Raw genomic sequence first — 12,788 nt, 5'->3', positions numbered from 1 at the left:
ACAACATGGTGTTTTGGTGGTGAGAATTGAGATATGGAAGGATATGGCAACCCCCTCTCTCCATCCCGACCATTCCCAACTACAACTGCCAAAAAAAGCAGAAAACCATCTGGTTCCGTCAAAATTTTCCAGCGCTCGTTCCAGCGATTCCGACCACCAAATCTTGCGACCTAGGTATGCTTTTCCATCCTCTCAATGTGTTCTAGCTATTTGTTGTGTTGTTTAGGATTGATTTTTACGTTTGGTAACCTGATTTAACAATTAAAGTTTGGCCGATTTTCGCTCACGATTCCGGCCATTTCCAGCCACTTTTTGGGGTTGGTCCAAGAACAAAAGTTGCTCCATGTATTTCTCTGATCATGTAGGTATAGGTCTTGACCGGCAGTTTGTAGATTTTCCGACCGCCGGAATCTCTTTGGACACCCACGTGCTGTCGACGGGTGTGGTGGCGCATGGGCACTGTTTGGGTGTCCCTCTTGGTCCAAAAATGATCCTCATGTCATCCTGAGCACAATGGTATGCTCGGATTTCAATTTGGTTACCGTTGGACTATCAATCGGATATTGCATATTAGGCGTTATCCGGGTTCGATATGTTCAGACTGTTGGATTGACTTCATTTTCAAATATATTCATCTAGGCACTACTAGGATCGTGTAGGAATTCGGAGATCGAGAATCAGAGTCCCAGACACTCCGATTCAATAATTCAAAGTTTAGGTAAACGATAACCGTCCGATCGAGCGATCGCGAGTGATCCGATCGTTCAACTCGGACCAAATTTGCAGGGCATGTTTAGTAAATTATGTTGAACCTATATGAACTCTCGGATTATTAATCGGAGCGTGTAGACCCCACAGGGTATCGGGTTGACCGTTATGGAAAATTAATTGCTTATTTAACCTCGGGTCTTTTCAGACCATTCCACCTGCCAGAAATGTTGAAAATGGGCCTAGGAAACTTCGTAAGTTATGTACACGCACTTTTGAGGCTGGAGTTCAGGGTTTTGATTAAATATTTGTGATTGAGCTATTCTATTAATTAAATGTTTTTAATTGCTTAAATAAGTGCTCGGGCTTCATTGAACCCGCAGGAAGGACCCTCGAAGGGTCAGGCTAGCTCGGACGCATAGTGAGTGGACTTTTGTTTTGTAAATAATTTTATACAGTAAAAGTTTTATTATTTCTCTTGAATGAATTATTTATGGTTTTTGCTTTCCAAACAATTAGTTGAATTCAAATATTTTTATCAAATTATGTTTATGTTTAAAATGTGAATGGCTTGGAAAGTAGGAAAGGAAGTGATAACAGCATTAAAGGATTTAATGAGAAATAGATTTATAATTTTTCCTGGAAACGTTTTTAAACCACCATAGGTACCCAAAATGTTGCCTTCAGATAATATGTTGCCTTCGGATAACTTGTTGCCTTCGACTATAACGATGTCCACGGACATCCTAGTTGCCTTCGATTGAGTCAGCGTGTGTTTAACAATTGCCTCACCAGTCCTAGGGATATCCGGACCCTAAGGAGCGAGGAATGTGGCTCAGGTTGACCAAGTGTCTCCTGAGTCTTGCGAGGAATGCGGCTCGGGTCGACTTTGTGTTGCCGAGGCCTGCGAGGATATGTCGCATTATGTGACATAAGGAATTGACGGTATAATGTAGGAATTAAATAGAAAATCATGGAATTGACAGATTTATGATGGGTACATCTAGGTGGAAAGGAATTATCATTTTTCAATGCTTTCAATTGTTTTTGATCATTTGAATGAATGCATGACTGGTTATATGTATATAGATATGCATGCTTGATTTTTGTACGAATATAGAACATGGTTATAATTGAATTTACAAATGATTTTAACAGTGGGGTTAGTATGTTGATATTATATTTTCCAAAACTTTCTTTTGTCCACCACAAGGTGATCTTCACTCACCACTCATCCTTTCCACTATGTAGGATTTCTATTGTAATTGAACTATTCCTTTAAATTAAATTGATTAGTATTGCTCTGAAATTGCCCTAGGGCTTACTGTAAGGCCTGAGGCCATAAAGATTTGATGTTTGGTTGCATGAAATCAAACATTGTGCATGCTGAACAATTGTGGCTTTATAAATTGAGTTTTGTACAAGTGAAAATGTTTGGGAACGAGCAATTTACAGGGGAAACTCTGTCGAATTTTCGGCAGAAGTCAAACCCTAAAGAAATTTTGGATTTGTTAGAAGGGCAATTTGGTCAAGTATGTTTGGCACCTGCCAGGTGTCAGACACGCACAAGGTTCGGCGCAAATTCCAAAGTGGAATTTGGGTCGAGTCCTATCATGAATCCTACTTTAAAATTTATAATCTAGTATAAATCAGATCAACAAGCAGGGGTAGCTTCTCTGATCCTCATTATTAGAGGTGGCAATATTGTACAATACCCATTAACATGACACGATTTAGCACGAAAGATTTAGTATTAGGGTCTGAGTTATCGTGTCGTGTTGATATCGTGTTGTGTCGTGTCAATTCGTGAATACCTGTTAACCCGTTAAGCTCATGGGCATTTTTTGTAAATTTATCTCTTTCTTTTTTTTCTTTTTCTTTTCTTCTTCTCTTTCTTCTCTTTTGTCTCTCTCTCTCTCTCTCTCTCTTCAAAACCCAGCAACCTTTGAGCTTTCTTCTTCTCTCAACTTGAGAGTCTTAAGTAGCCACCACACCACCCAACCACCATAAGCCATCCCAGCCACCTCCCCCTTTGTCTCCCTCCCTCACTGATCGATCCCACCTATTCCCTCACCTTTTCCGATGACTCTCCACTGTCCAAACCTTTGAGGGCCACTCGCAGGGCATCTCCAATCTCACCTTCGAGCTCGTCTACAGACTGTGTCGATTTTTTTATTTATTTTATTTTTTTTTGCACTGGTTGATTTTTTAATTGTTTAAAATTTCTGTTTTTGTTTATTTATTTATTTATTTATTAATTCTTAACGGATTATCGTGTCGTGTCGTGTGATTCGCGAATTGTATCGGGTCGTGTTCGTGTTTGACCTTTTCAACCCGTTTTCTTATCATGTCGTGTCGTGTCAACCCGTTAAGAAAAACGGGTTAACACGAAAACAACGCAAATACTGAAAAAACGACACGAACGCCAGGTTTACTCATTATTTGTTTGTTATGTTCTCTTTTTTGTTTATTCCTATCAAGATGAATTACTTTCCCGATTAACTTTAGATTTACTGTACATGATTACTCACTAGCAGGATTATGTTTACCTTCTCGGTTTTTTTGGGTGGTCGCAATAGGTTTCGAAGCTTTTTGTTTTGGGAAATAGCGTTTAATGCCACTGCTTTCCAAACTTTATCTCAAAATACCACCTTTACCCACACATTTTGCAAATATAAACCCAGTTCTTCCTCTTCCTCCCTGTTTTCTTCTCTATCCAAATCCAAACCCCAACTTCGTCTCTCTTCGAATCCCTTTTGCAACCTAAACAAACCCAAACAAAACCATCTTTTCTGAATATGACATCATGTCTTGGCATTAGGTGGCCATTTTTTGAGCATTTTGGTCCAATTTTGGGGGATTTTGAAGTCAGCGTTTGCATGCCCTCTTCAAGAACAACTTCTCCAAAAAATGAATTGTTGGGAATATGTAAGTTTTGATGTTAAATTGAATTTGATTACTGAAATTGGAATTGTGATTAATTTCGTCTGTATTTTGTGTAGAAAGTGAAGTAGTGGGATTGATTTGGTTTGTCTAAAACAACAAATGTGTTCGTTCTTTGTCAATTGATTCTTGCATTTGGTATTGGAATTTTCTATGAACTTGTTATGATTATATCATAGTGAGGTAGCATTGTTGATTTGCTATTGCAATTGTATTGTGGTTGTATTGTAGTGGTATTGCTTTTATATTGCTATGGTATTGCTGTTATATTGAATTTTTTTGGTGTTATATTAATATGGTATTGTAATACAGTTCTAATAGTTGGAATGGTCTGAAAAGACTCGAGATTAAATATATGATTAAATTCTTATATTGGTCAACCCGGTCGCCCGTGGGGTCCAAAACCTCCGATTAATAATCTGAAAGTTCCTATAGGTTCATAAAAATCCAATTAACCTATCCTATGAGTTTCGTCAAGATCCGATGGTCCGAATATATCGAACCCGAACTATGCCTAATATGTAAAAATTGGTTTTATACTCAAATGATAACAAAAAATTAATCCGAGCATACCACCATGCTCAGGACGACCTAGGGATAATTTTAGGCTAAATATACGCAGGTGGCCCCCCGTCGCCGCCGACGGTGGCTGCGTTGAGTAATTTCTAGTGACTGGAAAATCTCAAAATCTCCTACCAATACCTATGCCAATTTGTTAAGCACCTTAATTGGAGTGTTTTTAACTCTTAGATCCCGACCAAAAAGTGGCCGGAAATAGCCCAATTCACAGCCAAACCGTCAGAGCATATGGGTGTTTAAATCAAACTTCCAAATCACGAAATCGATCAAAACTACCTACATAAACAGATAAAGCACTTCGAGAGGATGAAAAACCAAACATCACTCGTCGGAATTAGTGGCTGGAGTCGCTGGAAAACGGAGGAGGAAAACCGGCGAAACTTCTCGTTGTTACAGCTGTCAATCCTCGGGTTTTCGAAGAGGGAAAATGGGTGGAATAGAAAGAGGACATCGAGCCAAAACTTTTGGTACTAATTTCGTGGCCTAAGATGGTCGAACGATGATGAACGACTGACGGGAAGATGGAAGTTATTGTAGCAATCGCTGGTATTGTAACTCTTGGGTTACTATAGCACTCAAATGAAGAGAAGAGAGAAAATAACATGGAAGAGTCTAATATGGTATTTAAAAAATATGACTTTGAAATATTTACGGTTGTGTCACTGCACTTCCGTTAATCGTAACTTCTTCGTTAAAACTCCGATTTGAGCCCACTATGTGTCTACGAACTCGTATCAACACGCTCTATACAAAAATGGGGCTCAATTCCCCAAATTCTTTCCTAAACACAAAGTCATTTTAAAACTCATTAAAATACTCTCGGGGTAAAATTGTCTTTTACTTGAATAAGATATTACAATGAAAATGGTTGGAATAGAAAGAGGACGTCAAGCCGAAACTTTTGGTACCAATTTCATGGCCTAAGATGGCCGGATGACGACGAACGCCCGATGGGAAGATGGAATTTACTGTAGCAATCGCCGGTATTGTAACTCTCGAGTTGCTGTAGCACTCAAATGAAGAGAAGAGAAAAATGACGTGGAAGAGTCTAATCTGGTATTTTTTTTTAAATCTGACTTCGAAATATTTACAGTTGTGCCACTGCACTTTCGTTGATTGTAACTTCTTCGTTAAAACTCTAATTTGAGCCCACTACTTGTCTACGAACTTATATCGACTTCCTCTATGTAACCGTGTGTCTCAATTCCCCAAATTCTTTCCCGAACAAAATGTCAATTTTAAACCCATTAAAATACTCTCGGAGTAAAATTGTCTTTTACTTGAATAATTTAATAATTGAATATTAATTTAGGAACAGGATATCACAATTTCCCTCCACTCTGAATAGATTTAGATGAGGCTATCATTTTCCCCGGTGACTTGGAATATACAAATATTTCCTTAGAATGTTTACAGTTCCGTTTTCGGATGTCGTGTTTATTACTACCAATGTATAACTATAGTGCTAATACTTTCCAAGACTGTTTTTCAGCCCACCCCCTAAGTAAATATCTTAATTAATCAAGGAAATAAATCTCCTTGATTAATTAGGAGACTCGCATCAACACTCCTCCTCAAGTTGGTGCATATATGTCGCCAATGCCCAACTTGGTAAGTGAGTCATGAAATACTCTGTCACAAACAGCTTTTGTTAAGATATCTGCGAGTTGATCTTCTGATTTTATGAATAGTTGGAGAATGATCTTCTTCTCAATTTTTTCTTTGATAAAATGGGCAATATCGATAGCTGACTTGTTGTCACAATGCAACTCCATTGGCTTTTCTGGCTTGAAGCCCAATTCTATCAAGAGTCTTCTGATCCATAATAATTCATAAACTCCGTGAGCCATTCCTCGATACTCTACTTCTGCACTAGACCGAGAAACCACATTTTGCTTTTTACTCTGCCAAGTGACTAGGTTACCTCCCACGAATGTAAAGTAACAAGAAGTAGAGCGTCTATCTGTAATGGAACCAGCCCAATCAGATTATGTATATCCAACAACTTCAAGATCTCCATTTTTTGAGAACATTAATCCTTTTCCAGGGGCTGACTTTAAGTATCTTAAGATCCAATCAACTGCATTCCTATGAGACACACTAGGTGAATGCATAAACTGACTAATCACACTCACAGCATATGCAATATCTGGTCTTGTGTGTGCCAGGTATATCAACCTTCCAACAAGGCGTTGTTACTGTTCTTTATTGGTTGGTTCTTGGTCCATGTCTTCACACAACTTGTGATTCATCTCAATGGGTGTGTCAACAGGCTTACATCCAAGCATTCCTGTTTCAGTGAGTAAATCCATTACATACTTCATTTGAGACAAAAATATACCAGTTTTTGAAGTTGCTACTTTGATTCCGAGAAAGTACTGTAGATCACCTAAATCCTTCATCTCAAATTCCTGAGACAAATACTTTTGCAACTTTAGTTGCTCTTCTGCATTGTTTCCAGTTACGATGATGTCATCTACATAAACAATCAATATAGTAAGTTTTCCTTCATAACGCTTCAAGAATAGGGTGTCATCTGAATTACTCTGTGTATATCCAAAATTCTTAATAGATTTAGCAAATATGCCAAACCATGCCCTGGGAGATTGCTTTAACCCATATAATGACTTTCTGAGCTTGAAAACTTGATTTTTCTTGTCATGAGCTGAATTACATCCTGGGGGTATGTCCATATATACTTCTTCTTCCAAGTCTCCATGTAAGAATGCATTTTTTTCATCAAACTGATGTAGTGGCCAATTGAGATTTGCTGCTAGAGACAATAGGACTCTAATAGTGTTAATCTTGGCTACTGGGGCAAAGGTCTCCTCGTAGTCTATCACATATCTCTGTGTGTACCCCTTCACCACCAATCTAGCTTTATATCTTTCAATGGATCCATCTGCTTTGAGTTTCACAGTATAAATCCACCTGCATCCTACTGTCTTCTTTTCATGAGGTAAGGGCACGAGTTCCCATGTGACATTCTTTTGGAGAGCTCGCATTTCTTTATTTATAGCTTCTTTCCATTTTGGGTCTTCTAGTGCTTCAGTTACACTGTTGGGGACATATATGTCAGCCAACTGCTTCACATAATGCACACGTGACTCTGATAATCTGCTGAGAGATATATAATTATTGATGGGGTATTTCCCTTTAGCTTTAACATCTGCTTCATATTGTATTCGAGGTTTGTCATGGTTCTTCCTTTCTAGAAGCTGATATGTAGGCTCTGTGCCTTCTGAAATCAAATCATCATGGGATATTTCATTAGTGTTATCAGTTTTGGGAAAAGATTTTACCTGAATAACTTCCTCAGCAGGTGATTGGTGCGATACTGGAGCTGAAGTGGGCAAAATCTCATAAAACGGTTGAATTTCCGCCTCCTGATTTTGACAGCGTGGAGACAACTGATCGTTTTCCTCTGGCGACCGGTCGTTTTGAAGCAGGTTCTCTGTAGTTGAAGAACTAAGGGGGGGCGACCGGTTGCTTTCCACTAGCGGCCGGTCATTTTGATGCAGAGTGCCGTCTTGGGGAAAAAATCGAGAATTGGAGTAGTGGTGGATTCTCGATTCTCCTCCTGAGCTGTTGAAAAATATAAGTCAAGTTCCCGAAACACAACATCTATGGAGGTAAAGACCTTCTGACTAGGAGGATGATAACATCAGTTTTCTTTCTGATGAGGTGCATAGCCAATGAAAACACACTTTTCGGCTCAAGGATCCAATTTGTTTCTTTGGTGATCATGTAAGTGGACAAATACAACACAACCGAAAATCCGGGGTTCCAGGTTTGGGGTGGGAGGTGTTTGGATATGGTGCTGAAGTGTTTGAAGTGGTGTTTGGAAATTTAGGATACTAGAGGGAATCCGATTGATAAGGTATGCTGCAGAGACGACGGCGACATATTGGCACTAAAGAGAGAGGCACGAACGACTTCCGATAAATGTCTATTCTTTCTTTCAGCCACCCCAGTCTGTTGGGGAGTGTAAGGGCATGAGTGTTGATGTATGATGTCATGATCTTGTAAGAACTGGTTAAGATCATGGTTGAGAAATTCTCCGCCATTGTCAGAACGAAGAACCTAAATTCTGGTATGAAACTGAGTCCCCACCATTTGATAATACTGTTGAAACCTGGAACTGACTTCCCCTTTAGTTTTGAGAAGGGAAACCCAAGTCATGCGTGTGCAATCATCTATAAACGTGACAAACCATCGGGCCCCTGCCAAAGTGGCAATTTTAGCAGGTCCCCAAACATCAGAATGAACAAGAGAAAACGAAACCAAACTCTTATTTGAACTTAATGGGAACGGGACACGATGGCTCTTAGCCAATTCACACGTATCATACTGGAAGCTGGAAACATCAAGACTGGAAAATAATGATGGAAACAACTTCTTAAGATAACCAAACGATGCATGCCCAAGACGTTTATGCTATAACCAAATTTTGTCCATCTCCCCCTCAGAACGAGTTCCACTGGTTGTGAAAGCTTGACCAACGTTGACCTCACTATTCGGTGCCCAGTCCAAGTAGTAGAGTTTGCCCCGCCGAGTACCACAACCAATCGTCTTTCCTGTAAGGATGTCCTGAAAAACACAATGATTCGGCCAAAATGTTACGGTACACCCCAAAATAGTAGTAAGTTGTGCAACAGATAACAAGTTATGGTCGAAAGATGGAACAAGTAATACAGAATCCAGATGTAGGGAAGTAGAGAGAGATAGAGAGCCCTCCCCAACCACAGGGGAAGGGGTACCATTAGCATTAGACACCACAGACAGAGTGGATGATTTGCAACTAATAAGTTGGCCAGGATCAAATGTCATGTGATCCGTAGCACCCGAGTCAATAATCCATGCGGATTTTTGAGAGAACGTATGAAAAGTATAACCTTTTGTGGTTGCGATAGAAGCATGAGTCCGGGTAGCCGAGTCAGTAGGATTGACCACATGCTTCTATGAGTCTGCAATAAGGGGGAGAATCGTAAGGGTTCCTGACATCGCAGCGGAAGTAAGATGTGATATGAGAATGTGAGGAATTCTGATTTGAGGAATTTGATGTATGAATTTGATGTACGAATTGGATTTGAGAGGTATGTGTATAAGATTTGAGGGTATGTGTTTAGGGATTTTGATAAGAGGATTTGAGGACTTTAGATTTGAGGGATTGGAATTTGGATTTGGGGAAAAATATGAGGAATTTGATTTAGGGTTTTGGATTTAAATATGAGAAATTGGAGATAAGGGTTTAGAGACAACCTAAGATCGATTGCTCTGCTACCATTCTAAAATATGAATATGGTTTGAATACTTTGGGTTAGGTTTTATTCTTCTCCATAAGGAGGTATATATAGGAGCTTACATTAGTGTTTTACAGGGAAATAGATACAGTAATCAATTAGGATAGTATCTCCTAATTATACAATGATTTGTCAACTATATAGAATAGGAAAGTAAATCTCTTAATTAATCAATGAAATAAATCTCCTTGATTAATTAGGAGACTCACGTCAACAATTGTTAAGGAATTGTTGGATCCAAGCTTCCAAGGAACTGGGGATGTTCTCCACGACGAAATGTCAGAACATCAAGTGGATAAGTTAATTTGCTTAAGCAAGTTGGGAAATAAACCCATATTGGCCGCATAGGCTTCATTTCAGGCTTCCCTGGATACAGCAAATCGGATTCTCAGAGGAAGAACTAGGGATCGTTTAGGAATTGTTTTAATTATTGGTTCTTTACATATAGTTTCATTGGTATTAGCTACCCTCCATGGTTAAACTTTGTATTCTTTTCTTTCTTAAGAACTCATTCTTTGTCAACTTTTTGTATTTATCACCTTGTACAATAGGATTTGAGGTATGTAAATAAGTAGTAGGAGCACACCAGATGATGTCACTACCTTGCAGGGTGATTCTCTGTGTGTCTGTGTGCGTGTATAGCTGACGGATATGCTAATTTCTTTTGGGCAGGGCCGTCCCTGAGATTTTGAGGGCCTTGTGCAAAACTTAAATTGGGGCCTCACATAATCTAATATGAAAATACTATAAAAATTTGCCATAACTTAATGTCATAAACAATTTGTTTATAACTAAAAGTCACCATCAATAAATATGTAATGACAATCAGAAATCAAATTCATAAAAATTTAAATGTTTCCATTTGATAAAGTTAAATGTTTGGTACAAAAATAAGCTCCTTGTGCCCCTATAAGGTCTCTTGCTGCCTCTAATAAGCAATCTGTGTTTAATAGGAAAAAAAATTAGCAATCACAAATTAAAGAGTAGTTGCACACAAATGTCATTAACAAAGAAAAATTCCAAAACCCTATAACCTGGAAGAAAACCCCAACAAGAAATAGATAAATATTTCTACAAACTATATTCTCATATAACCAATCATCAACACGATAATAATTTAATAAAATAAGTCATGTAATATATAGAATTGATTGAAATTTAGATACATACCTGAATTTGAATTGAGATTTGAATATGACTATTTGAATTTGAGTGGTCTTTATGAATTTAGGAATTAGGAATTTCTCTTTTTAGTGTTGAAATTTCTGAAATTGAAAGAATAACAAAAATTGTCAAAAGACTGAAAAAAGAACCAAAGAGAGATTGATGAATAATGATGAGTACTTACCAAAAAATCAGAGTTTAAGAGAAAGAAGAAGCCATGAAGTTTTTTTCGTTTTGTTTTGAATGAAGAAAGTACTTTTTTTGGAGGAGAAAACCTTTTTTATTTTATTTTTAGGAATTATAGTTTGGGGGATATTATATATATACTCCTCCTGTGGTGTGGTTAAGCTTCGATGTTTCCTGTTTTGAAAAGGCTTTCTGTTTTTTTTTTTATATAAAAAATTATATAATTATGTAAAGTTTGAATGCAAAATTAATATGAAGAAGGGTAAATAGCTGAATACCCCCCTGAACTATCATGCTAGTTGAAATCTACACCCTGATTTAATTTTTCAGCCAATTTAGCACTTTTACTAAATTTTATCGCCAATTTACCCCCCACCATTAGTTTTTAGCAATTTCCATCCAAATCTCTATTAAAAAAGTCACATGTCAGGCACATGATTCACCATTGAATTAAAATTAATTTTTTAACCTTTCTCTTATTCTCTCTCTCTCTGCTAGTCTCAAACCCAGATGGGTTTTTGGCTTTGAACATTCAATAAGCAACTGTAGACCAGCAACAAATTAGAAAGCACTTATTCGAATACAATCATTTGCAAACCAAATCTCCTTCTTGTTAAATGCAAATGAACACAATATTGGGTGTGTGGGATGTTCGGTTCATTTTTACACATGATTTTTCATGTTATTCACCTATTATTTTGAGTTAGTTCTTGACATTTTATAGCTTTTTACTTCCTTTTTGTGTTTTCTTAGATTTTACCGTGGTTAGAATGAAAATGAGCTAAAAGTGCATTATTGGTTATAAATTCTGATTTTGTTCATTTTCGTAGGTCAACTTCTTGGCCTTGGATCAACATGCTCTTGTACTCGGATGAGGTGAAGATCTTCATGAAACTTGTTCCAATGGATGTTAACTACAACATATCCAAATTTGAGCTTCATTGGACAAGTATTGCCTATCCAACCAATCCAGCATGTTACCACAGCTCTGGAAATCCGGAATTGGCCAGCTTTTACCTCCATTGTGTCATCTTGATTATTCTTGTTACCATAACACTTGGTAACAAGAATTTACCTTAGTAGATGAGATATTTTCTGAAGCATTTGGCATCTTTGTGAGGACAAAGCTTCATCATGGCAAGGGGACAAAGTTTGAAGCTTTAACAAAAGGTGGAGTTTTATATATTAAAAGTGAGCAGGAAATCATGGGCTAAAGGAAGATGAATGTGCAATCTGCAAAGCTGATGACAATTCCTTCATTCTACAATATAGAACGTGGGGGATTTGATTCACAATTATTCTACACATTGAGAGCAGATTTTGGAGAGCTTGGAGCTAGGAGAAAGCCAAGGTGCAGCCAAGCAAAGTGGAGAAGAAAGCTTCCACCATTGATGACCTTGAAGCTTTCATCATTTTCTCAAAATCTGTAAACTCTTTCTAATTTTATTTTGAGCTTGTATTTGGAATAAGTATGAGCAACTAAACTCCATAGCTAGGGCTTAGGTTGAAGCCCTAAACATGATTACCTTATTGTTTTGATACTTGAGTGTATGGATTTCTAGATATTGTTGATGAATTCCAATTCACCAATTTAATCTATCCTTGATGTGTGTTTTTCCTTGGTTGGCCATCTTTGAAAGCATGCTGCTTGAGATTGTTGGGATTATGTGTATCTTCATGTTTTCCTAAGCAATAAATGGATGGAGTAAGAACCATCCATGTGAATTGGTTTCTTGAATACCTAATGTAAACACCATGCTATTAGGATTCTTGTGATGTTCATATTCTCTTTGAACTTAATGGGTTCTCCTTGTAATTGAATTGAAGTACGAACCATACCTAGGTTCGGTTATGGGGAGGGCACAAGTATTGTAGCACGAACCATGCACTTTACGTATATTAAAG

This window comes from Prunus avium, chromosome 7, assembly GCF_965620075.1.
Source record: "Prunus avium chromosome 7, drPruAviu1.hap1.1, whole genome shotgun sequence".
Lineage (NCBI taxonomy): Eukaryota > Viridiplantae > Streptophyta > Magnoliopsida > Rosales > Rosaceae > Prunus > Prunus avium.
This window is presented reverse-complemented; position numbering follows the sequence as displayed.